General features: G+C 40.1%; 1 protein-coding gene across 1 annotated transcript in view; it reads right to left on the bottom strand.

Moving 5' to 3' along the window:
- Positions 1–24,950, bottom strand: part of ppp1r16b (protein phosphatase 1, regulatory subunit 16B) — a 122,501-nt gene extending 97,551 nt beyond the window's left edge. Inside the window, exon 1 of the mRNA XM_042505641.2 lies at positions 24,767–24,950. The gene's annotated coding sequence lies outside the window, so the exon portion shown is untranslated. The remainder of the gene's footprint in view (positions 1–24,766) is intronic.
- Between the last annotated feature and the right edge of the window lie 109 nt (positions 24,951–25,059).

The following is a 25,059-nucleotide window of genomic DNA, read 5'->3' as shown; positions in this document are numbered from 1 at the left end:
TTAGCATAAAAAGTAATGTTTAATAAATTTGCTGAGTTAATTGACTGCAATTTCAAAAATCTAATTGAGTTTTTTTATTGAGAAAACAGACAAAAAATAAAATAATAGCTTCAGCAGTGAAAAGAAACCACTGAGCTGGGCACTAACAACTATTTTCATTACGGATTAGCGTGCTGATTATTTTCTTGATCAAGCCATTAAAAAAGTTAATTAACCAGGATGATGTACTCAAATGTCTTGTTTTGTTCTACTAACAGTGCAAAACTCTAAATACAGAAAAGTTACTCAAACAATTTATTGTTTATCAAATTAGCCGAATTAATGACTTTTTATCGACTGAATAACTTACTCATTGCTTCATAGTTTCAGTTTTATCTGCATACAGAAAAATAACAATATGCGTCTTTTAGCACATGCACGCACGCACGCACTCGCTCTCTCTCTCTCTCTCTCTCTCTCTCTCTCTCTCTCTCTCACTGCATTTGCTTCACCAATAATGTCAGTGACAGCGTATGACATTTAGCAGTGAGGAGGCGTGTGCTGTGTCAGGACGCTCCGCAGGGAGACACAGTGGCGGCAGTGTCACACACAATGGGCCAGTGTGTGTGATAGAGTGTGTGTGTGTGTGTGTATCTACATTTTATCTACGTGTGAGTGTATTCATGTGAGCTGTACAAACCCCTCTATGTCATGAGAAAGTGTGCGTACACTGTGTTCATAAGCCTGTCTGCTTGTGAAACTGTGGCCTCAGCAGAAGGACAGAAAACTGCTCAACCCCCCATCACCATCCCGTCCCCCCGCGGCCCCCAGGGTCCCTGAGACTCCGCGTTACAGTCCAGCGCTTATGTCTCCAGGTCCCGCTAATTCATTTAATCACCTACTAATACCAAAGGAAGGCCAAGCTGATTAAAAAAGCCCACCAAGACCATTCAGCCAGACAGTAGCAGGAGTTAAAGCTGCTGTACAACCGACGCACGCCATCATTCACGGCTCAGATACAAGCACTTCACATCCTGAAACCTTGTATCACTCCAAAGTCCTTTCAGGGTCGATGAGCATTGGAGACAATTCACTATTAATTAGTGTAAAAAATTTGAAATTCATTACAGTTTTTTCAAGGCCCTGATGTAAAGGATTGAGTGTTTTTTTGCACAAAGCTTCTCTTTCAATCTGCGTTAACTTTTTACACTTCTGGAGGAGCACAATGGGATTATTTTGTTAAGACATTTGCAATGAAAGAGCTCGATCCAATTTCATGTTTCATATGAGCAATGCAGCCTCTCGGAATGAAATGACTTTTTTCTCATTTCATGATTTAGCTGAACCATAAAAAGGCTTCGGTAAAATGACAGCCTGTTCTGATTTCATAATTGAGCCTTACCAAAGAGTTAAGGTCATCAGAGACAAAAACCAAATCCATAATATCAGACTGTGCAGTCATTTTCAGCACACGGTGTCTGTCACTGGTGAAAACGACGGCCTCAGCTGACACATTAGACTCGAAGAGAAATCAATGCAGAGCCCACTCTTTGCATACCAGACAAGGCTTCAACAATGTGTGGCATTTATCACATGCAAATAGGTGTATAAAGCACGTAGCACACAGAAACATCTTAATGTTCAATGTGTTCAATTCAGGCTGATCAGGACTCCATCATTTTTCAAGCAAGTGGCTTTTAATATTAATCAGATCTGTAAGATTATTTGTTGTGTGCTTCAACCTATGGAACTAAGATAACAAAAGCTGCCTTTTTTTTAAAAGGACATCTGGTTTATTACAAATTGGTCTTACCTTTCTAATTTAGGCCATTATTCGTTATTAAAAATCTAGAAACAATGATGAGGTAAGACGGCTGTTCAGATGATCAGGCTGTAAACCAGCCAACAGGTTTAGTCATATTATCTAAAACTTCCCTAACCAGGAACAATATTTCAATTGAGAATGAATTAAAACCATATAGCATTCGAGCAGAGCAGCTTAAATAGACAGCTAAAGAAAATTGGGGAAAATTTTAAACATTCAACTTTTGCCTTATCAAACAGAGAACTTGACAAAACCTACAAAGGCAGAAAATAGACAATTTAAGAGTCACTTCTTGTATGAAAAAAAATTGTAACAGTATCACCTGTTATGTAACCAAATCTTTAATAGGGATGTCAATGGTTAACAGCTAGTCTGTCAGCCATAGAGACTTCATATTAGTCCATGGGTTCATTTCGCTCTTCAGTTTAGTACTAAGAAGTACTAAGAAGTTGTACTATACTGGTGACCAATATGTCATTGTGTGGTCACTTTATTATCTTCACAATTCATCATGTCCTCTCTGTGAAATAAGAGTAAATAAAAGCTTTGTCACCACTGAGGGGAAATGGTTTTCAGCTTAAAAAAATGAACTGGACATGTCGTCGCGACACGCAGTTACAGCACTGGTGAGGTGCATGTCAGGTTATGGCAGAAGTAAAAATCCTTTTTTACAATTAGAATTTCCAAAAGAGACAATCCAACATCAACATCCATTTCAAGCAGCTTAACCAGGTAAGAAACAAGTCTTTTTCATTCTCTCAACAACTATTTCAGGCACATTTACGTGTGTCCAACTGAGTGCAACATCATAAATACCATCTAGGAAAGATTGAGAGCTGTGCCCCGTTTCTAAAAGGTCACCATGTCTCACCTTCAACTGCGGCCATTCATGGCAGCTTATAACACTTTAGTCTTCCAACATGGTCGGATGATATGTTCTACAAACTAGCATATCACTAGTCGCTCATTGCAAAGGAAAACTGCATAGCTGTCGCATTATTTGTTTTCTCCTCTGTTAGTATGTTTAAAACTTGAATCATCATCTCACTAATCATATTTCCTGCTCAACTGGACTTGAGGTGGTGTCGCTGTGATCCCAGATCTAAACAGTTAACCTGGTGAGGACATTGTTATCATCACCTCATTGTTATCAAGGGATAATGCTGACAAAAACCCCAAGTTGCAAAAAAACAACAACATTATCTTTCAATAATCAGACAGAAACAGCAGCTCCTTAACTTATTTCACTGCAGACCCAAAGTTCAGAGCTGCAGTTTCACCTAAAGGTCCTCATTATGATACACTAGCAATTAATTTGGTCCCCGAGCCATGTTGAGGAAACACTGCACAAAAGGCTAATGACACGGCACACGGCCATTAAAACAGGAAGCAGTTGGCTTTGACTGCTGCACTGAGATTTGACATCTGACCTTCCTGACAACCGCAGCCATTAACCGCAACACGACCCCCCCGGCCATGTCAAGCTAAAGTCACTGAAGTCAAACTTACAGAACGCAGGTCTGAGTTTGGAGAGGACACACACACACACACACACACACACACAACTTTACACCTTAAACACAGTGGCAGTGGTAGTTGATGCACACACGCTCTGCATGGAGCTGCAGTTCCCCTCAGTCTTTTTATTTTTTATTCTGTACAGTGTTGCACATCGTTTGTGACATCTCATTTTTCTTTTAAATTATGCACTCAGATTTCAGTATTTGAAATTTCTGCATCCTCTAATGTCTCCAATGAAAAACACTACCTAATGTATGCACCTTTGTATCCTAATTATGTTTTCTATATAATCTTTTATTCAGGCATTATGTTGCTTTGGCCCTGCAGTTTAAAACAATTTCTGTCACAGATGTGTAAATAATCATTTCAGAAAAGGGGACATTAAAATGCCAACTCCATTATTTTTGCATCCCACTCAAACTGCATTTTACACAATAGGGTGCATATTTAGTTGGAATTGGATTGTTTGTTTTTTTTTCTCAGAGATGTGTTTTCTATTTCATTTTTGCCATTAAGTTTGTCTCTGATGGTATGAACCAATTTGTGTTTGTGTTTTATGTTGCGGACGTGCGTCTCAGCTCGCTCAGTAATGGCAGCAGCAGTTTCCTTTTTCAAAAAAAAAAAAAAAAGAATAAAAAACCCTTCTTATTCAGTGGCAGCAGAGAGCAGAGGAGTGGAAAGAAAAATCAGAGTAGCAGCTGCTGCTGCATGTAAACAGATAAACAGAAAACAGGGCAGGCTTCAGTGAGCCGTAGAGCTCCTCGAACACACACAGCCACACACACACTCACATACACACACGCACATTTGGTCAAGGACTCAGATCTTAAAGGAAGATGCCTTAATGCATGTTTTGTGACAAATGAGGCAACAGGTGACCTCCTGGTTATAGCAGCTACAAAGAAGCAGAAACTAGAACATCATAAATGACTGACACTTTGCTCTGGTGCCTTTGGTAAATGTATCGGGTATCTACAGACACACTTAATTACAGCACATGTCATATCAGCAGGCCTGTGTGTAATTTAAAAATGTATGATATTGCTAGTGATTAAATACCAACATAAGAATGGCTTTTTTTGATAGTTTACTTTAAAAAGTAAAGACTTGTTTATCTACCAAAAAGCCAAAGTTCTCAAATGACTAATGAACAATTAGACATTTTGGGAACTCTTTTCTCTTTTCTCTTCCTTGCTAAAAGTTAGAGGAGTAGACTGATACCAGCCGCATGCCTGTACAGTAAATATGGAGCTAAAGCCAGCAGCTGGTTACCTTAGCTTAGCACAAAGACTGGAAAGGAAGCAAACCGGTGGCCTGACTCTGTCAAAAGGTTAAAAAAAAAAATCAACGTCCAGCTGAAGCTCTAAAGCACGCTCATTAAGATAACATCTTGTTTGTGTAACACGTACAAGTGTCCAAATAAAATAGCCTAAAACTGGTAATCGAGCTTGATGGTTCATTCTTGATCTTGGAAACAATAGCTGACTGCACAATGTTAGCTCAAGGAGCACAAGGCCTTCTTAATCGCTTGTTCTGGATCCAGAAAGGCAGAATGGGCAAAATGACGTTTTAAAATGATGACACTAGGTCTCAGTATTAAAACCTTGATGATATCGTAGTATCAAAACATGTCCAGTTATATAATACCATAATTTAATCAGTTTTACACCAGGTGCCTGATCCCGGACCACCACAACTCCCCGCCAGGTCAGCAAACTTTGTGTTGCTGTTGTTTCTGGAGCCGCCCTCCCCCTCTTGAAAGGTCAGTAAAACGTCTGCCGGGTTGACTGCCATTAAACCTGCTAGTAACTGTTAAGTAACATTTGCAATGTGATGATAACAGTTCACTCTTTCACTGTGTGTATGCAACCTGGCAAACTATCACAACAGTCCAACACAGAGCTCACAGTCCCGCAGCAAAAGCTACAGCCTGTAGAGTAGTACAGTTTGAAACTATGGCTACACTATACACCACCCCATTCATATTATAGGTATCGGTATCACTTTAAGGGTACTGCTATCATTTTTTTTAAAGGCCTAGATGAAACTGTGGGTACATTGTGCAGTTTTCAATACTCCATAGCATAACTTTATACTTAAACATCCTTATACCTTCATCAGGAAAAAGTGATAAAGATCTAGCACAGAAACACATTAAGTAATGATTTTGCAAGTTAGATAGTGTGCGAGAGTTTTTTGCGGTCTGCTATTGAAAACAGACGCCTGACATTTTCTTTAGTTCTAATACTCCATAAAAGTTTGATTCCCAGCCCTAAATATTCGGATCATTCCAATTAACTGGTAAACAAACTCAGCAGAGAGTCTGTGCTCATATTTACTAACAGGATGCTGCAAATAATAGAAAAGAATATATGTAGCAAAAAAAAGGATAGAGAATGGAGCCAAAAAAGTGTTTTTCTAACAATTTACTTTCCAGGGGACTGCTCTGATCAGTGTCCCGTGAGATAACTTGTCTTATGTCAGAAAAGCATGTTGTTGTTGCTGCAGTGCACAACAGCATTTCCATCTATACAGTCAGTAATCCTGCTCCTCTCTCTGTCTCTATGTCTCTCTCGCTCTCTGTTTTTCCTCCCATCTTACTTTCTTAGTATATCACGTTTTCACTCCTCCATCTCTCTCTCTCTCTCCCTCAGCGTCCTCTAAGAGGACGTTTTTATTCTGTCTGGATTACTTGTCCTAGTTGGCGCTGGGCGTGCTGGTGGGGAGAGAATTTATTTCCTCCGGTGGAGCCTTGATTTAAAGCACTCAGGTCAACTAGATTCTGGGTCATTGTCTCCCCTGTCGTAATGAACCAGGGCAGAGGTAGACAGCAGACTGCATGTTGACAAAAGCAAGGTGTTGGGGTGCTACAGGACGCCACAACTGCCCAGCTGCATTTAAAAATGAGCCAAGAAGCATTATGTTTGTGTGCCCAAATGTAATTCAATATTCCACAGTTGAATAAGCTCAACTCGGCTCATAAGTGCCCAAACTACATCAGTTTATGCGCACATAAGCCGTTTACTCGATGCTTGTGAATACTCAGACAGCAATCTTGCAGGAAATCTGTGTTTCTCTGCCAGGACTGATCCTTCAGGGCCAATTGACCAACATGTAAGTGACTAACATATTAATCACTGCAGCACAACCCCGCTGGCCCGACAGTCATGCAAAGTCCACAAAATAATTCCTGTTAACCTAATTCGTGGTTGTACTTCGTCCTGCCTGACACAGCCGGGGTCAACACTGCACCAGAGCCAACAGTCCTACCATTGTACTGTCCTCTATACAGTATTTAGCCAAACTGGACAAAACCAGAAACCAGAACTCACCTCAAATCTACTGAAAGGGAAAGTGTAAGAAGTGGGGTCAATAAAGTCCACAGACAAATCCTGGGATGACGTGATCTCATCTGTTGTCATCATATCTTGACGCTTGGGCAGCGTTACTAAAATGATGGGCTGCCTTCTGTGTTGTATGCTGATGTAGAAGAAGTGCAGCAAGAGGGGATCAGCAGTTAGGTTTGGGAAGCAAAACTACTGCGATATGACTAGGCAAGATCCTTAAAAACACCCAGCTTTGAGTGCAGTGATAGGAAGTGGTAGGCCATTTGGTTAAGACCCAGGAAACACTGTATGCATGAGCAGCACCAGACAGCTACCTCACTAAGGTGCTGCAGCTTGCAGTCAACACACAGAGAGCGCTGATGCTGTGGCACTGCTGCAGAGCTGCCTGCTGCTGTAACTACCATATTTTACTCCACTAATTTAGTGGAATTGCAAGCCACCGCATTGCACTGCACATGGCCATGTAAATATTTCACAGTAAGAACACTTGTGTTAACAACTGAAGGGATTCTGTTTACAGATATACTGTAGAAGGTTTTTATTTTGAAACTGAAAAAGGAAAGGTTGAGTAACCGATATACTGTATTTCTTCCTGTCTATGACAGATTAAGACATTGAAACAGTAGTTAAAAAAAAAACAAAAAAACAAGAGGCGATGGACACGCTCTGCTCACACAACTGGTGTGGTCCCACAGCAAATCTGCTACTTAGGAAAAGACAGTGGATGTCACTAAATACCCAGCTTTACGCAGCACAAACATGGCAGTAAGAGGGGGTGGGTGGTTAGGTTTAGGCAACAAAAATACTTGATTATAATTAGGAAATGATTGACGTTTATAAAAGCACAAGGATTTGAGTGGCACAATTGCAGCTGGAAAAGCAGTGACGTGTTCGCTCTGAGTGGCACAAATACGCCAGTAAGAAGTGGATAGCAATTAGGTTTAGGCAACAAAATGACATGGTTATAGTTGGAAAAAGATAGCGGGTATTGCTAAAAACATTCAGCCTTGAGGAGCACAAAAGCGTGCTGAAAGGAAGCTGTGTGTCACTACAAAACATCCAACTTTGAGTGGCACAAATGCCCCAAATGACGTTGCTGTTTGTTGGTCTTGAATACCAGCCTCCTGGGTCCAAGTCTGGAGTTTGGTGGACCCATCCGTTTACCCTCTCAACAAACCTCCCTGAGAGGACTTTTCCAGCTCTTTTTACTATGTCTGTTGCTCTCTCTGAGCGTCTAATAATATGCAGATGCATTTACACTGGCAGAAAGCCTGGTGTATCTCATACACACACTGCCCAAGTAGTGTATTTTGAAGCCCTTGGAGTGAGACTGGGCCGCCTAAGAGGAAGGAGAGATCCTGGCCAAGATTGTACTTCCAATTTAGGACCTTTATATAGGTACTTGTGAGTGAGCCAAACATGTCTGTTTTTCTTTTCTTTTTTTAAACTGCAAGGATAAAGTCACTCTGTTATTTTTCAGAATATTGTCATTTTCTCACATATTACAGGCAGTATACTATTACCAACTAGCAGCAGTTTGTTACTGTGTCCTTACACTCTCTTTCCTGGCTGATTCTAATCATATTACTTAATTATTTAGAGGATCTTCTGTGACACAAGAACAAACAAAATCTGTTAACTTGTTTGACGTCATTACACTTCTGCACTATGCTTGTTGCAGCATGTTTCTAGACAAAAGTCTAACTTGTCCACAGCAGAACACAGAACAAATGATGCTAAATATACCTTATCCCAATATCTAAAATAGTCTGAACTAGCCAAAACACCTTGGAACAACACTTTCATTTAGTCCCGTAATGCTTCTAAAAAGCTTGACAGCCACTGTCTGAGGACACATGTCACTGATCATTACTTAGGCAGGCTCCAGTACTGCACCTAAATGACAACTCCACTTAACGGACCCCATGGTCACATGGCAGCTGAGTCACATACAGGAATAAAAAAGTGCTGAAGTTGGGTGAATTCAAAAGAGAATTCAGTGAGTGAATTGTAATAACATGGAAATATGTAGAAATGTTAATAAAACAGAAATTAAAATGTGAAACAACATCTACATGGAAAAACATCCTAAAATGCAAACCTGGTCAGAGTCAAGTATTGAAAATGCTGAGATACACCAACAATCTCCTACGACATCGATGGTGTGAATAAAAATGAAGCTGTATGATGCTGAAGAAGAAAACAACAACAAAAAAAAACATCTGTATTCTCTCTGTAGGTTTTTGTGCATTCATATTGGATTCAGAGGATGCATTTTTCCTTCCCCAATTCTTGTTTCAAACTGATTCATATTCAACTCACAATAGTCCATCTGCCCAAGATGGAAATGATGAGAGAAAGGGCAGATGTAAATAAAAATCAGGTGCCCAAATAGCCACACATGAAAGGTACAACGAAGCTCATGGCATGTTAACACAGATCAGCAACAAAACTGTACACATTTTTTGACAGACGTTTTGACAACTGGCATCCAAAACTGAAATAATCAAGGCCTGCAATGGCACTTTTTTTCCTTTCTTTTCTTTTTTATTTTTAACCCACCATTTTGCCTGTGGTAAGAAAAAATTTCATTTTGTTTATACATTGCACGCTTGAGTCTCTTAGAATTTCAGGGCCAAAAGACTTGACAAAGGGATTTAGATTTGCATGCTTCTTCTTTGTTTAGTATAGATATATAACTAATTAATTATAAGTTATAAATAAACAAATAATTAAACTAAATAGTCATTTTACCACAAGATCTTCAATTTTTAGCAGACACAAATCTATGCCAACTGCCACATACATACAGAAACATTTTCCATTCCCGCACAAACCCGCCACAGTGTGAGCAGCAGGTCAGAGCGAGGCTGGAGCCTCAGATTACCCAGCAGACAGTGTGTAAACTGAGGGATTTAGAGCACTCTTACCGTACACCTCGTAAGCTTCTTGTTTATCTCTGCCAGTGTAGACTGAGGTTTCTTGTAGAAGCCTTTTAAAGACAATTCTACCTGTATTCTGTATTTTATCACACAATGTACCAAAAGGAGATACGGCTCAAACAGGACGTGAGGTCAGAATAACTTTTATGAGTAAACAAGACAGCGAGTAAGATGGACTCTCTCAAACCCAAGACGACAGATAATCGTCATCCCTATTAACATTTCTAGAGACAATCCTGTCAAGTGTTGTGACACGTTTGTGGTTCTCAGCCTCTTTCTCCTCTTACCCCTTCACCTACAAGGGTAGTATTTTCAGGTTTGCCTTTAGAGGAAACATTTTTATCTTGCATTTGTCTGCATTCATTCTTTCCAAAGCTACTCTCACAAACTACTGGACCAATCAGCCTGATATTTTTCATGTACATTTACAGGAATGTACCCGGCTCTGAGTTATGCCAGTAGAATTAGATTTCGCTGTTTGATACGAACATTCGACAATTACTTTTTTTCACCGTATAAAGATTTAAAGTTTGAATAAACTCAGGGGATATTCAGTGTGACAGCAGCATTGTCTTCATATAGTAAACAAGCTAACTGTGCTCACGACTGATTGGAAATGTGCATTTTTTGCCACCAGAGACTGTATTGTATTAAGTTTCTGTGAGCTGTATATGCATTGGTTGGTAGAAGTAGAGAGATGTTTTCTCTCTTCTCTCCTGTTCACAATAGCCTGTACCAAAGAAAAGCGTGAAAGTCAAGAGCACTCACTCCGCAGCTAAATTTGGGGGCCAAAACATCCCCACAAGTACACTGCACAGCAAACAGACAAATGAAAAAATAAACAACCGCTCGACTTGAAGCAATTTAGTCGACTGAGGGGTCTTAGACTGACGATTCGACTTTCAGGGGGCAGCCCTAAACATTTATGACTGTATGCTCAGGGACCTTTCGACCTTTCGAGGTTATGGTGATTCACATTTTTTTTTTTTTTTTTTTAAAATCTGCTTTATAGACCATTTTATACTGTCATTAGGTGCTCACTCCTCTCAGCCTGCTGGTAGGGAGCTCAAGTCATCAACAAAATCACATAGTAAAAGGCATTTCCATCAACCGGCTGGGCTAAGAAATGTCAAGCTTTACAGAGTCTGTTGCAGGCCACATTTTGGACTTTGTTGTGGCTCACCTTGAACTAAGGATCTGCAGATTAATTTCATACCCGATATGTTACGATCCACCAAAGTTAGGCATGATGCGAGATGAATAAATACTAATTTTTGTTATATTTGCTGCCACCTTGACTGTCAGGGAGCTCAGAGGGTCAACTGAGTGAGATTCAGTTCTTCTTGTTCCACTAACGTCATGCACACACACACACACATACACACACACACACTGGACACACGGCCTGACCTGCACGCCCTGTTTCCTGACCTCAGACATACCTAGCAGAGATCTGCACTCGACTCAGTGCACTTCTCTAGTTTTAAGAATCTGTAGTAAGACATTTTAAGATTAGCTTAAATCTTCTTCCACCGCTGTAGAAAGAGGCAAAGCACAGTTCCTCCCCTTGTATTTCTAAGGTGTGATTGTGGGAAAAAAGCCAACGTAAAGACACTAAAAGATTCCCTGAGTGTTATCTTGCAAGTTTCTATATCATAGAAGACTAAGGTAAATAGGAAATATACAGATTTGAGAGGCTGGGACCAGAGAATGGAGTGTGTTAATATGATTAATCAATTATCAAAATAGTAGACAATTTCTGCCAATCCACATATCAATTAATCAACTCATCATTACAGCTCCAAATGCACTTTCTTCCTCATATATATGCAAACAACAAAATTAGCAAACTTTTTTATTTCTTCAATCGACCGCAGCTTTCACCCATGCTCTCTCAGGCCAGAGAACAGGTCAACAGAAGGAAGTAAAGGCCACCTTTTATAAACTACATGGAGAATCTCCTATCCCACATGACTCCCATCCCATTTTTGATTTTTGATTACGATAGATTTTGTTATGGTTAATGCTATCCACTCTCTCATATTGTTTTTCCTTTTATTGTATTGTTATTCTTAATTCCATTAGTTACATTCTTTTGTGAATCATAACATGCAAATTTATTTTACTGTCTGTTAATTTATTTTTGAGTTATTCATGATGTAAATCTGTGTTTTTGTACTGTGATGTTTGTATATTTTGAAAAGAAAATACAAAATAAAATATTTTAAAAACAACAGAAAGCACCATGGAGGGAGGCCTGTGAAAACTCCAAAGTGGTTATTTCTTTTTATATATTTCTTAAGTATTCAGTCTCTCCTTCAAACTCAGTGCAGAATAATTTGGATTGATGTTTGAGCGCTGCTTGGGTGGAGACTGACGGTAATTCGTGTTGGCATGTTATAGGGCCTCACCGGTTAAGGGGCGAAATTAGCATGTTCACCTGGGTGTTGTGTCAATGCCGATCAGGAACAGAGCCGATAAATATCCGTGACTTCTTCTTTGACCCGACTTTGAATGCAAATTATAACCTAAAAAATCCTATTACATTAAAAAGCCAGATGTTAGCAGGTGTTAGCCATTTTTTGTGCTCAAAAACTTCACAGGATACCTTTAACAACTTGCATTACCATCCAAAGAGCAACATACCATCTGTTACATAATCTAAGCAGCACAGACCTTAGCACATGACAGACTTTTTCCATACACACTAGAGGACCTAAGTGCGAACCTCTGAACTATTATGAACCTCTTTCCCAGAAAATTTCACCAGAAATGTTGCAGGTTCCCTGTGCGTAAGCAGCTTAAGGCTTTTCATCTAGACTCAGTCATCAGTATTCCTGTCTTACAGTCCATTAGGCTAACTTTAAAGGAGTATTATTCACCTCTTCTCACTCGCAGGCACTTTGTGGTGAAGACTCATGCCCTGCTATGAGCAACGAATACTTGCATTCTTGTTCCTCTGTTTTGTTGTTATGCGAGTCTGTAGTCTCCATTTGCTTGTCATCTCTGTTATTGTGTGATGGCTCCTTTCATTGCTGGAGATGCTTTTGTAAAAATGGGCAGCTTTTATTTCACCTGCCCACCGCTAGCCTATTGCTTTGCGTTACATCAGCAGAACAACATGCAGGTCTGAAAAGGCGGCGAGACAACCAGGTTTACAGCTTTCAAAAAAAAAAGATCCAGACCCTCCAGTCAGGGTTCCCAACCTTCCCTGACAACACGAAACACTGATCCTCTTGCTGCAAGTCAATTTTGAATCAGACAAATGTTGTTTGCTACAGACTTTCTTGTGTGGATGGTTTACAAACGGCCTAAAGTTCAATGCAGGGAAAAGCTGGCCTGCGTTCTCTGCACAACAGCAGCAGCTCATGTTTAGGGCCTGCTGTCCTGTCCCGTGCCTGGGTGGGGTTATTCGTCCATCTGCTCCACACTGACACAAGCGATTCATGTTTATTTTAGACCAATCTGTCTGTTTATTTATAAAAGGGTCTGACCACAGCACGCCCAGGCCTCCAGGTTCTTTCTACCCCCCCTGCTGAAGTCATCCGGTTCACTCTATCTCACGCAAATTCAGGACTATCCTCTGATTTTATGTTTCCTTTCTGAATTGTTCCTCCTACTCTTTTCTACCTCTTTAGTCTTCACTCTCCCCGTCTGGAGTGCTGTCCCACTGTTGAGTCATTTCACTGCCTAATGATGGTTTGAGTCCCCGGCTAAGACCCAGCCAGAGTAAACAAGGTTTAGACTCAGCCAGCCTGCAGTAAGTGTCACTTCTAATCCACTACTAAACCAAGATGGGTGCGCAGTGAGTCTGCACTGTCCCAGTAACTGCGGGCATGGCCAGAGCAAGAGCTTTACATGCTGATTTCCCATCTAACTACACTACAGGACAAAGGTCTGTCTGTATTTGTTAGTCTCAGAGAAGCCAAAGCAGACAAAAACAAGTCAGTTGATCTGCACAATCTGTTCTTTCTGTCAGCGTTCACATTAACAAGTGGCATTCATGCAACAAATGCATCAATATTAGATCAAAAAACTATTTTCTTCAGGTTCGTGAACTCCTGATCAAATTCAGTGGTAACTTTCTGGAAAAGTTAAACCTGATAAATTAACATCTTTTTTCCATCTCATGCAGGGACTTAAACACTGTCAGAAATCAGTTCTTGATAAATTGTGGTGAGTGTGCAAGCAGATTGCAATCTGTACTCCGAGTAGAAACAATGCTGTACATATGTCATGATAACATTACTCATTATAGCACTTTGCAAAGAAATGCTTCAGTGACCACAGAATAACATGCAGGTCCATCTTGATGCCACACAGTAATATCTTCCGAGCAGCGTAGTGGAGGTGTCTTTTTTTAAACTTTATTTTGGGCTCTCTTCAGTAGTTTTTAAATCGCTCCACTGACCCGTACACTGTTGTCAATGTGCCAAGAATAATTCAAACATACCACAGATTGGAACGACAGTAAATAAGTGTAAAGGCAGGATTAAAGGGAAGTGGGACAATCATACTCAAGTCCTATTAGATAAAAAACAAAACTAGTATGAAGACAGCATCACTTTTATATGACTTTTACAAACTATCTCCAATTTTTTGTGCTGTTTGTGTGAATTTGAAGTAAATAATGGAAACATCATAAAGGTAAAAATATGAATTGGTTCCCAACCATTATTAGGATCCAGATTGTTGCTGGTTTTCTCTTTTAACAGGGGGTAATTTTAATGTTAATCTAAATATGAACTTGCATTTATACAAAGTCACTTATAATTAGGGGCGTAAAGATCCATTGATCTGTGCTGATGTATCAATTCAGTGATCAATGAGCCAATATAACTGATGCAAAGTAATAAACACTGAGCCATATTATCATCTTGAAGATACATCCTTAGTTTAAAATTTCCATGGCACATCTGTGTCACCATCACACAGCGCCAGGCAGATAATGGCAAGCAGCCAAAAACAAGACGATGAGGATTATCTCCTCTCACGGGACTACATCAGCAGTTTGGAAATATTTGGGATTTCAGAGAAGAGACAGATCAACACACAAAACACACACCTTATGTAAACAATGCCATTACATGAAAAAAATACTCAAGAAACAACAAACCTGCTGGGCATCCCACTCTGCTAACTTCTCCCTACAACTCCTCCCATCAGGCTGAATGCAGCAACATTAGCTGCTCTGTTTCAACAATGTGAGGCTGAAAAGTGTAATAATGCTGCATCATGATGAAACTAGTAACTTACTCCCTACTTATAACCATTGGATATATATTTAAGTTAATGCAGTGATTCTTGATTAAACTGTTAAGAAATCTTTTCAAAACACTTAGTAGAGTCAACTCAAAAAATGATTGTTTCTTCAGTTTCTTTTAGGACATTGATATGATTTCCAAGACATCCTGCTGACAAACAAACAGGACTGAAAAACATAACTACTTCAGCGGAGGTAATTAGATAGCTGCACCGAAACCCAGCGGGAATTTTGACCCACAGCAGGAGAAAAATGACCATCATGCCGCTGTACCAGAGCTGCTGCAACAGATGACCACATATATCTGACCTCCCTCTTGAAATTAATGCTGCAACTTGTGCCGATACATTTAGACACCAGCATCATGTCTAGACACTAATACAGTTAAAACATGTGGTTTCTTCTGAGGATTCCTAAAAGTAAGCTTTCGGACAAACTTGTGCTCACTCATCACTATTTAAACAGATACAGCTGTTCACACTTTGAAGGAATCCTGCACTTAAGAAATCAGAGCTGAAGGAGCATCAGTTCTCACTAGTTTATAAAACCTTAAAACCTTAATGGGAAAAACATTAGTGGTTAACGGCGCATGGTGTGTGTGTGTGTGTGTGTGTGTGTGTGTGTGTGTGTGTGTGTGTGTGTGTGTGTGTGTGTGTGCGTGCGTGCGTGTGTGTGTGTGTGAGCAGGAATGTGTGTTTGTATTGAGGTTTTTGGGCACAGAGAGAACCATCGTCAAAAAAGGGCAAAAAATGACACTTCTATGCGCACACACACACACACACACACACACACACACACACACACACACACAGAAACACACACACACACACACACACACAGAAACACACACACACACACATGGCTGACAGAGAAAAAGCACCATCAAGGACACAAACCACAAATTATTGACACACACACACAGACACACACACACACACACACAGCCCTCAACTGCTGCCTTGGCACTACCAGGCACAACCGGGCACCAGAGTGTGCAGTCAATTTTAGACCAATGAGTGCAGAGCACAGACAGAGATGGAAGACAGAGCGAACCAGACATTAAAGGGCCCATCTCAAACAGCAGAGGCAGAATTCATAAAAACAGTCTTCAAAAAGCACACTCACGCTTGCTCACACAGACACGCACACACACGCAGGGACTATTTCAACAACACTTTCAATGTTGGCTGAATTTTGCCTTTGAAGTTCAACAGCTGTGTTCGTCTAATCTAAGAGGCATTTTGCTCATCAGGAGCAGAATGAAAGCACGAATCCTTATAGAAAGTGAATATTTTTAGATGCTACAGACTATATGGGGACCAGCTGGAAAACAGGAGGACAAACCATTTCATGCTTTCTGTACATTTGAAGATAATTTGGATAGGGCACTGGAAAGTCAAGTAATTTCATTCACATATGAGTAAACCATGTCCTGAAATTAAACTAGACCAGAGAGGCTTGTCTGTGTGCTTTCTACAACAATGTGAGGAAAAAACCTTCACAATGCCCCAAACGCCTTCCTGAACACAGAGTGCAGGCCACAAACTCTATGAGCTCACTTCCTGTTCACAACAGTCGACCGCCTGCGATTGGTAGGTCTGCTTCAGTCTGCATGCAACATTTGGCTTTAACACAGAAACATGCAGAGAACTACAGATACAGCACAGGGTCAGAAAAAGGATGTAAAAACACTGACTCATAAAGCACATTCTTCATGCATGAAAGCACATGAAGACATGCGTCTTACTTTTGTTTTAACTGCAACACATTGTGCTTCATGTGTGTCAGGATGCAGAAACACCGATTTCTACGAGAAGAAAATCAGATTGCTCCAACATGAAAACTCTACATTCACCAAGAATATTCTTGTTTTAGCTTGTTGTCATTTCATTTTTGAGATAATGTTATAAAGTTTTTAAGCACTGTCACACTAAAAAATGGCACTGTAAGATGAATTCACTCATTCATTCATTCATTCAGCCTGATGGGAGGAGTTGGAGTGAGTTATGGAGAGGGTGTGGCGGGTTATGTATAATGATGGTTGTTGAACTTCTAACAGACTTCATTTAGAGGTTTGATCACAGCTGCAACTAGCAGATATTTTCATCATTTGGTATGGGCTATGCACTTTAAAATCTTTAAAAAATACATAATTGGAGCACCTTGGTAGCTAAGTGGTTACAGTGCATGCTATGTAACTGCAACACCCCAGGTTCGATTCTAACCTAGGTACATGTTGCATGTCTTGCTCTCTCTGTTTCTCTCCTGCTCATTTTCTACACTGTCTTCTGTCACATAAAGGTGAAAATGACCTAAAAAATCTGCTGGTGAAATACGCAACTGGCTGCTAAATTTGCTTCAATTATGAGCAAAAAAAACTAAACAAAACTAAACAATTGTAGTCTATTGAGTGGCGGGTAGATTTTGTAATTTACCAGCCATAGTGGCAGATGGAGAAAACAGTTAATTTTCCAACACATACCATTTTTGCATGAAAATATCTTAAACGATAATCAATAAATCTAAATAGTTGCAGATTATTTTTCTGATAATCCATTCTGTCAATTAAGTTGAATAGTTCAATTGAATAATTGTTGAGGCTCTCTATTCGCTAATGGGGACTGGGCAGTCTCTGTTTTTTTCACTTCGATTGTTGATAATCTCAGAAAGTTTGATTTAGATACACGCAGCATTTTTCCAGGCCCAGACTGGACCTTTTAGGGGCGACTGCACACAACAGTGTACATATCGATCCATGTACAGTTAAGGCAATGAGTCTGTGTTTCAGCTGGAAGTCAAAGAAATCATATTTATGTTTATCATCTGTTTGTTCAACAGTCGTTTGATGAATTGCCTTAAAACACATTCGGTGAGGATTTGAATTGCTATTTTTATTCTCAATTCTGGTGATTTTCCTTTGGCACTGATTTAAACCTCTTTGGGTGGGCACTGAAAATCCATTTTGCGGAAAAAAAAAAACTTGTAAACATGTCGGGTGGTGTTTTTGAAGTTTGCAATTTTTCAGCAGCACAAATTTGCACATTAAAATGCAAAGCTGAACTGAATGCAAAAGACAATTGACTTGTCCAGCGTTGTAGCTAAAGTCTGTGAGTCCGTGACTGTGTGACTGTCGCCACTTGCTGTTCCAAATAAAAGGCCCTCGTTTCAAAATAAAAGTCATCTAGTGTTTCATACACAGTCAAAGGCATGTACCAGGCTTTTTCCAGTTTCAAAATATCATGATTAGATTAAAGATCAACTGTCAGCATTCCTCTATATTTCTACAGATTTCTATATATTTTAGATAAGTTGTAAATAACACTGGTATGGCCGAGCTCTAAGAAACAGTCTGTGACGCTTCACTCCTTAAAAATCGCTAACTGTGGTGATATGCGGTTTCAGATGGACAGTAACCATCTGCAAATGAAGAGCCACACTAACAAAAGAACAAACACACAGACACAGCGCTGATCGATTGGGACGGCAGGATGCTAAAGCTGTTCTCTACAAAACAATGATGTTTGTGGTTTTATCCTCTCAGCGAGTGGTCACACGAGGGGTTCAGATGCCCCAGCATGCATCAGCAGCAGGAGATCCACTATAATGTCCTCTGATCACTTAAGTATTTACAAAAGCCACAAAACACAATCTGAGTAACACTAGTATAAAATGCAGGCCCGCTACTTTTAATCTGGTGTCCTTTTGCCTCGAAGTAGAACCAGATACAAGGACTGTTGTATAACTCTGCCGCACATTTTCACAACCCACAACTCTGACAGAACAAACAGACGGATACATGAGAGACACAGAGAGAAATGAGAGAAAAGATGCTAAGGTTTTCTCCTGCTTTAACTTCATCTGTGAAGCCGAATGTAAAAACAAATATTCAGTCTGAAGCCAAACCTACATATTCACATCAACATCCAAGGAGGGACAAACTCTTTAAGGGGCCTTAAGTCGCCTGATAGCAGGCCTGAGATTTGCCTGTCTCACTCTTAAGACCACAGATTAGCAGACAGGGCCTGGTTGGTAGCTGTAATCACGACGCTGATCTCGCATAATCGCTTTCCGATAGTTATCAAGCACACTGGTTTCAGGCGCGACCCAGAGAAGATGTCTTAAGCAGCAGGAGGTCAAGGAACAGATTTCCAATTCAAACATGACTTCCTGTGAGCAGTGGAAAAAAAAGGAAAAATATATTTTATGTAAGTAAAAACGTCATTAAACAACTTGTGTGTTGGTCGTGTGTCTGTGTTTGCTCGCTTTGATGTCAGTCACAGACGGCGCCCCCGCTCCACTCCGAGTGGTGTTTAAGGATAAAGTGAAGTCGAGGTCTTTCAGTGTGCCTCCTGGGCCGCTTCTGTTTCAATATTTTATGAGCAACAGCCAAATCACCGTGTCGGAATAATTAAACATCAGTTAGGGTACAAAACTACAGAGAATATATTATGGAGGCAGCTCATCAGTGGAGAGGAAGCACTGAAAGAGAGCAGTGGGGCTCCTCGGAGATCAGAGACGGCTCACTCAGACACTCAGAGGAATCTCATTTTGCCATTACACTATATACAGCCTAATGATTTATTATCTGAAATACCACAGGAACTGTTGGCTGTAATGTGAAGAAGTACATTGCTAATGTATCTAAGTGTGTGTTGAGGGTGCACAGGGTCCCAACCATACCGGCAAGAAATTTGAGCAGTATTTGTTTTTTTGTTTTTGTGATATGTTTTCCAACGTATGAAACGCACTAGGGATGACAGTATTACCGGTTTCACAATAAACTGCTGTAAAATTGTTGACAATTAGTTTTACTGCTTTGATTTTAAATTGTCATTAGCACCGTGTTTGATCACCGCACTTTGAAAAACTCACAGTAAATACTGTCCAGCATCAACCAAGAGACTCCCGTACCCTTTTCCCACCCAAATGAGTATGTATATGCAGGGTTTTTAAACGCTGGAAAACCAGCAAACGATAGACGAGAAACTCCTTTCCCAATCGCAGTAGACCACAGCTGTGTGCATGGACTTTCTTGCTTTTGGTTTTGTTTTCTGGTGTCTGAAGTCATGTACAGGCTGGAAAACACGTTATTAAACAGTAAAAAAAAGTAAAACAAAAAAAAGTAGAAAGAAGCATGGAGGACAGTAAAATGTTACAGTAGTTACTTCTTTTTTTAAATCTGTTACTTATTCAGTTTCTCTTTCGATTGGGTGCAGACTCATTTGGAACAATGTGCGAGCACTGCTTCGACAAAAACAGACCGCACCGGAAAAGAGGCAAAAGTTAGCGCGTCCACGCGGGTGTCATGTTTCCATCACTGCCATTTGGAGCCGATCAGAGCTGGAGCTGAATAATACCCGTGACTATTGCAGAGTCATTTGCCCCGGGAGACAATGGCAATTGTAACCTTCCCCAGTAAGTACAAAAGCCAGATGTTAGTGGGTGTTAATGGGTTTTTTGTCCACTGGGAAAGGAGCTGCAGATGCAGGCGCAGCATACAACGTGGGTTTGTTTTGCTTTTCCCTTGTTTACAGAGTGGGCGGGGAAAAGGACAAACCCAGTGATGCTATTTGTTTGCTTGTCCTCATCTACAGTGACAAAAACAGCATTTCAAAGACAGGCTTTTTTTATAATAGTGCATGTTTGATATGGTTTTCCTGCGTTTACATTAGGTATTGGCTATTTTAATGTTAATGCAAACAAAAAGTGGCGAGTGCTGCAAATTTATTTGTATATTTTTCAATATAAAACTAGGTGAAATAATTTCAGTGTGTGTATGAGGGATGGGCATTTAAGTAACTTTCATATTGGAGTACTTGGTTAATTTATTACAGATCTCCAGTACTTGCAAAAAAAAATCTTACATGAATCCAGGAACGTAAAATGGCCAACAATGGTATAAGCACGATTTGAAATTTACTATATTGAACAACCAGGCTTCAATTAGCAGATTAAACCATAAATTCTAAATTAACATATGAAAAAATCAGTCAATCTGATTGTTTTATATTGTGCTATATTGTTTACTTCGTTTATGTCAATTGATAATGCTTTGCGTCCATCAGACCCCATGGCTGAGGGGGCGTCTACACAATGTACGGTACCAAAACAAACACTTCGGAGTTGGAAAGTGATACGTAATGTGCGGATTCAGCACCGACACTGACCAGTCCAATGACTTTCTGTCACTGGGACATGGTTTTGGACGCAGCCCCACTATAAATTGCAATATTAATATATGAACTAGAGAGCTGCTAGTTTTCAGTTTACAGAAAATAAATCATCACATTTTATGACACTGCAGTAACAGTCTAACTTAATGAGTGATAGTGGCAGTGGCGATAGTGTGAGCAGGTGAGGCTTTGTGTTTTGCTATTTGCTGAGCTCTGATCGTGAATATTTAGTGACATTTTGCCACCATGTAGCACCAGACTTGGAAAAATTTGCAATATACGAACTGGAGTGCTGTTGGTTTGTTTCCAGCTCACAGTGAATGAATCCTCATGCCGCCGTTACACTTTAACTTTCTGCTAACGTCCAACTGTTGACCGAAAGCTTGAAATCCACAACAAAAACATCAACACTTGCATACCAAGATGAGCCGAGTCCTTCAGAATACAAGCAACATGCATTCTGCTTTGATTTATTTAGTTATAAAAATACTTTATTTAACTTTATGAAAGTATTTTATTAAACTTTATTATGACAGCAGTTTGTGTAACTTTACTTTATGGCAGTAGCTACTTTATCTGTGACTGTAGTTCATTTAATAATTTTGTATTTTAGAAGTCTACAGTAGTTTAGAGGAGATTTTTAAAATATTGAGATATATATCGTGTATTGCAATATAGCCTAAAAATACCATGATATTATTTTAACGCCATATCGTCAAGTCTTTGTTGAGACAATGTGCAAAAGATGTAATCTTTTGAACGAAAAATAACAGATGATAGCTGACTGCATGAGCTGATCAGGCTGATCAAGAAACACAAACAGCAAAAGCAGATGAATTAGTGTGCAGACTTCTAACCCAAAGCTTTCTTGATTGTCAGTTTCTCGTGTTCTTCCTCCCCGAAAGAGGTCAACCGCCTCCTTGCCAAAACAGTCTCTGCTCAGTTTTGTTTATGAAATTTCTCTTGGCTTTCCTACCACACATGGTGCCTTCACTACGCTTCGCCTCTGCACACTGTGCCCTGCAGCTCCATCTTACAACGCGCACAACTTTCTGCTGATCATGTGCAGAAAGCCAGATGACACAATGCCAACACTGAACAGCAGAATAACCGGTTCAAGTCCGGCCAACCTTTACTGCATCTCTTTCTCCTGTCATTCCTTTATTGACTGTAATAAAATGTAGAAAATGCCAAAAAAAATGTTCTTAAAAAATCTATGTAGAGAGCATCTTCTATGCAGTGTCACAATTTCACTTGAGAGCGTCACATGTCAGAGCTGAAACAGAGCTGCACACAGTAGTCCAGCCCCGGGCCGTGTGCTACATTACAAGATTCAATGTAATCAAACATTACAATCTGTGTGCATGTTTATGATGCAAACCTGCAGGTCATTTTCTGTTACTTACATGCACACATACACACTGTAGGTACAGTAAGTGTGCATGCATGAAGAGCGATTTTACCATCCCTCTAAGAGCCCATTTCTAACATGAGCTGACAGCTGGTGCAGATGCAGAGAGGAGCAGCAGGAGAAAGCGCACAGGACGTCTCCACGCATCAAACATTTAAAAGGCCAACACAGCCAGGCAGAGATACCACCCACCTTAACACAGTGAACATCTCGCACAAAGTGACACTAACAAAGTGGAGACATTTCCAGTCTTTTGTGTGAACACGAGGCAGTGACAGCTCGTGAATGGCTCAGTTCTGATGTCATCGTGGTGCGAAAGGGTCACATAGATGTTTAATGTGGACTAGTCCGTACTGTAATGCAGATGTCATCGACTGTCAGAAAATAAAACAATAATTTTGATCATTTGCAAGTGAGGGGTTTCCACTGTTTTTTGTTTTGTATGAATATAAACTGAAGATCTTATGGACATTTGATCTAGGGCTGCAAAATGTATCAAAATATTATCAAAATCCCAATAAGGCCAAGCACAAAACCCAAATTGCAGAAGAGCATTTTTAGGGTAAAATTTTATTAATAATAAAATGTTATTAATATTTTTTTAGATCTGGCCACAATAATTATCAAAATAATTGTAATGGGATTTTTCCCTTATTTTTTTCCCTTGTTTTTATACACCAAAGTGATAACTGGGAAAATAATTAGTAGATTTTTTGCTTTTATTGTTACTTCTAATTTCAAATGTGAGGAATTTCTGTTTTTATATCATAGTAAAATGAACATCTTTGGGTTTTGACCTGTTGGTCAGTGAGCCGACTGACAGTTATAAAACTTGACTTGAGTCGTTATCAATCAAAAATGTCAAATTGTTGGTTCTCGTGTTTGATGTGTGACGTTTTGCTGCTTTTCTCTGTATATATATTACTGTAAATTGAATTTGTTTGAGTTTGTACAGCTAGTTGGACAAAATAAGCAAATGTTTATTATTTTCTAATATTTTATGGAACAATGGATTAAACAAGAAATCATAGGTAGATTTATTACTAATCAAATTTAGTGTTAGTTACAGTCCTTTAAGCAAATTGCTTGTCCCAGATTCTCTAATTTTGGTTTTTTGGGGGTTTTTTGGGGTTTTTTTTGCTTTTATATCTGAACATTTGTGGACTGTTGTTGAATTAGTCAATTGACAGAAAGTTTAAATAATTGATTTAAGTCATCTATCAATCAAAAATGTCAAACATGACGGGTCTAGCCTCTTATGTGCGATGATTTTCTGGTTTTCTCTGTTTTTACTTCTCTGTAAATTTAATTTGGGGCAGTTGGTTGGACAAAATAAGCAGATAGTGACTATTTTTGGTTATTTTATAAAGCAACAGATTATATAAGACAACAATCGACATGTTTATTAATAATATTGTTAGTTGCAACAGCTTCTTTGTTAAGATTTTATGTTTTTTATATCATTGTACGTGGATATCGTTATGGACTGTTCTAATAATACGAAGAGTTATCAGATATCGATTTAAGCCATTGATCAATCAAAAATATCAAACATACCGGTTGTTGCCTCTCGTGTGTGACGATTTGCTGCTTTTCTCTGTTTATAAATCATTGTAAATTGTTTGAATTTGAGGCAGCTTGACCAAATAAGCAACTGTGACCGCGGTTGATCAAATAAACAACACATCAATCGAGAAGGAAAATAAATGTTAGCAGTCCCTAACAAATCTATTTCTGCAGTTCGGCCAAATGAAGGTGTGCACACATTTTTCAATTCAAAAGTTTGGACGCTGAAACCTCAGTTTCCAAAACCTGAGCATTTGCAGCCTCGGTGAGCTGCACTCAACTTCTGCAGAGGGACTCATGAAGTCACGGCACTTTTACTAAGTGAACCTCGGCAGCTTTTAACGGACTCAAACTGTCCAAAACACCGAAGTATCTGCTGCAGCGTCGGTTGTATTAAGGGCCATGTGTAACATTACAGCGGTGTAACAGCAACAACATCCCGGGGAGGATGTTGAAGCCGCTGTGCTAATCTCAAACCGTGCGGCTGAATGCACGAGCCGCGGAAACGCCGCTTTTCGCCGGTTTAATTACACGTTACTGAGGCGTTTGGTGACCCTCGAAAGGCGGTAAAGTGAGCTAGCTAAAACTGCTCCAAGAGGAGCAGGAGTCGGACATGCCTCTCCTCCTCCTCCTGCCTGCTGCTTCCTCCTCCACTGAGAAAAATCCCCTCTTCTTCCCCCTCGTTTAGTTTCGGCTCAACCCTCCAAAAAAAAACTAGCAACTAAATGAGTGCACTCACCTCACTCCGGGTCGAGGTTTTCACATGGAGGCGACAGGAAAGCGGAGAAGCGGAGGAGATATCCTGGAGGTTTAAAGTTGTCCCGTTAGTGGAGACACAGCAGGCTGAGGAGAAAAGCTCAGTGTGTGTGACTCTGTGAGAGTGTGTGTGTGTGTGCGTGTGTGTGTGTCTGCAGAGTCCCTCTCTCTCTCCCCATGTCACTCCTGGAGGCGGGACCGAGCGGGAGGAGGAGACTGAGGAGCGCTCCGTGTGGCAGGGGTGCTCAAACAGGGGTGCCCGAGACCTCCAGGGGC

The sequence above is a fragment of the Plectropomus leopardus genome, chromosome 2 (genome assembly GCF_026936395.1).
Source record: "Plectropomus leopardus strain MGB_pleo_1.0 chromosome 2, ASM2693639v1, whole genome shotgun sequence".
NCBI lineage: Eukaryota > Metazoa > Chordata > Actinopteri > Perciformes > Serranidae > Plectropomus > Plectropomus leopardus.
The sequence above is the reverse complement of the archived record's forward strand: the minus strand, read 5'-3'. Positions and strand labels throughout refer to the sequence as shown.